General features: G+C 48.4%; 1 long non-coding RNA gene across 1 annotated transcript; it reads left to right on the top strand.

The window, feature by feature from the left end:
- The first annotated feature begins 864 nt into the window (after nt 1-864).
- On the top strand, nt 865-3,659 carry LOC140724051 (uncharacterized). Its single transcript, XR_012098028.1, has 3 exons — nt 865-1,004; nt 2,426-2,490; nt 2,837-3,659. It is a non-coding gene; the product is annotated as an uncharacterized lncRNA (long non-coding RNA).
- The last annotated feature ends 1,711 nt before the right edge of the window (nt 3,660-5,370 follow it).

Below are 5,370 nucleotides of genomic sequence, written 5' to 3'. Positions count from 1 at the left end.
TGGGACGGTGCGTAGGGAGATTCACTGTGTGTCTGACCCCGGGAGTGTGTGATGGGACGGTGTGGAGGGAGATTCACTCTGTGTCTGACCCCGTGAGTGTGTGATGGGACGGTGCGTTGGGAGATTCACTCTGTGGCTGACCCCGGTAGTGTGTGATGGGGCGGCTTGGATGGTGATTCACTCTGAGTCTGACCCTTGGAGTGTCTGATGGGACGGTGTGGTGTGTGCTTCGACACAAATGACTCTGCAGATGCTGGGTCAAATGAATACGCACAAAACTCTTGAGGAACTGAGCCGGTCGGGCAGCCTCTGTGGAAACGAACAGACAACATTTTATGACCGGGACCCTTCGTTAGGGCTGAAGTGCGGCGGGGTTTTGAACTTAAGGGACGCTGTAAAGAACGTAGTTGGAGGCTGGGAAGGAGAAGACTGATTGAAAATCCCAGGTGAAAATCAGTAATGGAAAACAAGGGGTTGGAGAGGGAAAGCTGAGAGGGGATAGGTAGGAAAGGAAAAGAAGGAATTTTAGGGGAAAGCACTATGGGCAGTAGCATCAGGCGGAACCATGAGGGAGGTGATAGAGTGAAGAGGAGGAGGAGGCAGAGTGAAACCTGGATGGGGGAAAGGATGTGAGGGAATTAACGGAAGGTGGAAAATTCAAGGGAGTTTCTTTCTGTGTCGAACCCTGGAATGTGTGAAGTGACGGTGAGGAAACAGCGGCACCTAGCGTCTGATCCCGGCAGTGCGTGATCAGACCGGACGGGTTCTTTATAACATCACTCTGGGTGTATCCACGAATGTGTGAAGAGCTGATGCATAAACAATGGAGGGAGATTCACTGTTGTTTGTTCCTAATTGCAGTGCCAGCGTGTCCTCAGGGCTGGATCGGAAATGAAGGTCGGTGTTATTTCCTATCCACTTTTGAGAAATCTTTTGATGGGGCGAGTGAACATTGTTCGAACTTTGATGCAAGTCTCCTCGAAATAGATTCACACCAGGAAGAGGTAAGTGATTTCCGGGGTCAAACATAGTTTGAGTCTTTCCACACCGTCCCATCACACACTCCCGCGATAGACTGAGAGTGAAACTCCCTCCAGAATCAGAATCAGAATCAGGTTTATTATCACCGGTATGTGTCGTGAAATTTGTTAACTTAGCATCAGCAATTCAATGCCATACACAACTTAGCAGAAAGAGAGAAAATAACAATAAATAAAATAAAACATAATAAAAATAAACAAGTAAATAAAACGCCTACATTGAATAGATTATTTTAAATGTAAAAAAAGCCAGAAATGGTCTACATTATAAGAAGTGAGGTTGTGTACAAAGTTTCCAGTCCATTCAGGAATCGGATGGCAGAGGAGAAGAAGCTGTTCCTGAATCACTGAGAGTGTGCCTTCAGGCTTCTGAACCTCCTACCTAATGGTAACAGTGAGAAACGGGCATGCCCTGGGTGCTGGAGGTCTTTAATAATGGACGACGTCTTTCTGAGTCTCTGCTCTCTGAAAATGTCCTGAGTACTTGGTAGGCTCAAGATGGAGCTGACTAGATTTACAACCTTCCGCAGCTTCTTCCGGTCCTGTGCAGTAGCCCCTCCACACCAGACAGTCATGCAGCCTGTCAGAATGCTCTGCACCGTGCAATTATGGAAGTTTTTCATTGTGACTGAATGAAGTCCCTCCGCGCCGTCCCGTCAGACACTCCCTGGGTCAGGCACAGAGTGAAGCTCCCACAAACCCGTCCCATCACCCATTCCTGGGATCTGACACTGGATGATTCCATCTCTTTGCCGTCTCTTCACATTTTCCCGTGGTCAGGCATGGAGAGAGGCTACATGTAACCGTTAGGTTCTACCAGCATGCTTTGCCTGGTGTGTGAGGGCGATACTGCCTCCGGCCCGGCCAAACCGAGAAAAGCTTGTTTGTGTGGACGTGTTGCCCGGTTACAAATCAATCCCACGAAATACCGAGCAGTACACCATTTGCAATTAAACAATTGGCCTTTATGATTCTTCATTTAACGACAGGGTTTGTCTGGAAAACAATTCTACCATTTTAAAGAAACAGTCTAATGCGCTCCTTGGAGCTCACTGTTCTCCCGTCCGTCCGTTCTCCATCGATTTCCCCCGGGTGTGGTCGGCTCCCGCCCCCATTCCAATTCGCTCAGGCCTGCAGACTACGATTACCCCGTTCTGGCATCTTCTCTCTCCATCTTCCGCCGAACAAATGCCCGCGAGTCCCTCGCTCTCGGGCTCACAGGAAAGAAAACCCCTCCCATCAGGGGACGCCACCCATTCCCAAAGCCCCGGTTATCTCTCGTCATAACACAAACACACTGCTGCTACAGAGAAACCATTACATTAGCAGTGAAACATTTCCCAGGGCGTTGCATGCACATTAATCGAAGTGATTTAATTTCACAGGAATTTGTTTCCACCTCTATCGGCAAAGTATACAAAACTTACTGGATTGGAAAATGCAGAGACGGGTGAGGTTTGGACAGTTACAGGTCGGTGGTCTGGGAGTGACACGCGGTCGTGGGGAGAGGGTGGGTCAGTGGGATAAATTTGGAGACTGACAGCGGGCTGTGTGGGGTGTGGGTCAGTGCGATTAGTCTGTTGACTGACCCAGGGTTGTCGGGAGAGGGTGGTGCAGTGGGATTGATTTGGGAACTGACTCGGGATTGTCGGGGGGAGCGGTGTAGTGGGATTCGTACGGCCAAGGAACCGGGGCTGGTGGCAGCGCAGATTAGTGAATTAATTGTTTTCGACCATCTCTGCTTGTCTGCTGGATCTGTTTTGTCTCTGTTGAAATTGTCTAACCCTCTTTGACAGGAAGGTGGACTCTGATCTTCTGTACAAGTCCTATGGATGGTCCATATGCAGTAAATGCAACACGTACCGGGGCTACAATTGCAAAAGTAATTACAGATTCATCTGCGAGAAGTCGGCACATTTATGCCGGGATATACCTGCAGAGATCCGAGGTCTCTGTCAACACCCCGTGGGGAAGACTTAAATCAAATGAATGCACCCCACCTCTCCCCATTCAATCTACCCCACTATCAAACCCCCATCCCTTTACTCCTTCTCACCCTCTCTTCCCCTCCTTCCTACCCCAGTCTCCTCCTCTACTCTCCCTCTCCCCATCTAGACCACTTTTCACCCTCCCCGCCCCGCTCTCCCCGATCCCCCCATTTAATCCCCCTTTCTAATCTCTTTGCCCTTCTCCCCAGCTCATTCCGCTTCTGCCCTTGCTCTCTCCCCCTCGGACCCCATTCTCTGCCTCTCCGCTCTCCGTTCACACCACCCTCTCTCACCTTAATTCTGTGCACTCTGGCTCTCAATTCCCCAACCCAGGGGAAAAGGCTGTGCACATTCACCCTCTCTGTGCCCCTCCTGGCTTCATACCCATGCTCCAAGAAATGTAGACACATCCTTCCTGCTTGCCTCCTCTCCGTAACTCAGACCCTCGAGACCCGGCGACATCCTCGTAATTATCCCTCTGCACTCTTTCCAGCTCAGTGGCATCTTTCCTACAGGGGGGCGAAGAGAACTGAACACCGCCCTCCAAGCGCGGCCTCACCGACGCCTTGTACAACTCCAACCTGACCTCGGTACGGTGCAATGATGTAAAATTAACGTAAACTGGGAGAATTAATAAATACTGCAATGAAGGTGAATACCGAGTGTTCAGGGAGCGTTCGGAATCTGATGGCGGAAGGGAAGCAACCGCTTGTAAATTGTTGAGTTTTCAGGCGCCTGTACCCCCTCCCCGATGGTACCGATGAGCTCAGGGCATTTCCCGGCGGGAGGGGGTCCTCGATGATGGATGCGGTCTTCCCGAGACATTCCTTCTTGAACATGTCCTCGATGGAGGGGAGGGTTGCTGACGGGCAATAATTGGCAGTCTGAGCCTTAAAGGGAAGGTGACAGCTCGCCACACTCCGGGGAATGGGAATGCCGAGACCTGGATGCCTGCCGCTGTTCAGTCGGGAACGTGACACTTTCTTCGTGTTTCAGTGAATGTGTTATCTCCACCCAGATGGATCCAACATTCGGCTCCATGGATCTTACATCGTCTCCCACTATCGCCCTAACCTCCGCCTCAATCACGAGCGCTACCCCACCTCCTTGACATTCCTGCTCATCCTTTCGGTATTCCCTGATATCCTTGGGTATTGAATTCCCAATCCTCTCCACTTTGCAACCACGTCTCTATAACGACCACTAAATCACTCCCCTTTGTACTGATTTGTGCCACAAGTTCACTGACCTTATTTGGAAAACGACGGGCATTCAGACAAAGTGATTTTACACTCATTGTGCTTTTAAAATCATAGATAGATAGATAGATAGATAGATAAATAGATAGATAGATAGATAGATAGATAGATAGATAGATAGATAGATAGATAGATAGATAGATAGATAGATAGATAGATAGATAGATAGATAGATAGATAGATAGATAGATACTTTATTCATCCCCATGGGGAAATTCAACTTTTTTCCAATGTCCCATACACTTGTTGTAGCAAAACTAATTACATACAATACTTAACTCAGTAAAAAAAATATGATATGCGTCTAAATCACTATCTCAAAAAGCATTCATAATAGCTTTTAAAAAGTTCTTAAGTCCTGGCGGAAGAATTGTAAAGCCTAATGGCATTGGGGAGTATTGACCTCTTCATCCTGTCTGAGGAGCATTGCATCGATAGTAACCTGTCGCTGAAACTGCTTCTCTGTCTCTGGATGGTGCTATGTAGAGGATGTTCAGAGTTATCCATAATTGACCGTAGCCTACTCAGCGCCCTTCGCTCAGCTACCGATGTCATACTCTCCAGTACTTTGCCCAGGACAGAGCCCGCCTTCCTTACCAGCTTATTAAGACGTGAGGCGTCCCTCTTCTTAATGCTTCCTCCCCAACACGCCACCACAAAGAAAATCATGTCATCTTTCTCTCTTTACACTTGAAGTTTCTTCACTTCTCTCCACTCTTACTTTTCTCTTTTTTATCTTTTGATTTTACTGGATCTATATCCACACTTCTCACTTTTACTTTATCCATACTCCGCCAGTCTGTTGAACAGAAACCGTCGTTATGCGTCTCGCTGGGATCCAGGTCCCATCCCGGTTCAGGTGTAGCCCGTCCCATTGGAACAGCTCCCTCCTTCCCCAATACTGGTGCCGATTTCCCATGAATTCAAACCCACTTCTCCCACACCAATCCTTGACCCACGCATTTAACTCTCTAATCTTCTTTACCTTAAGCCAATTTCACATGGCTGAGGCTGTAACCAGGAGATTACCTCCTTTTTGGTTTAGCTTTTTTAAAAAAGCTGCTTAATTCCCTCAGCAGAAAC

Source organism: Hemitrygon akajei, unplaced genomic scaffold (assembly GCF_048418815.1).
Source record: "Hemitrygon akajei unplaced genomic scaffold, sHemAka1.3 Scf000155, whole genome shotgun sequence".
In the NCBI taxonomy this organism is placed as follows: Eukaryota; Metazoa; Chordata; class Chondrichthyes; order Myliobatiformes; family Dasyatidae; genus Hemitrygon; species Hemitrygon akajei.
The sequence above is the reverse complement of the archived record's forward strand: the minus strand, read 5'-3'. Positions and strand labels throughout refer to the sequence as shown.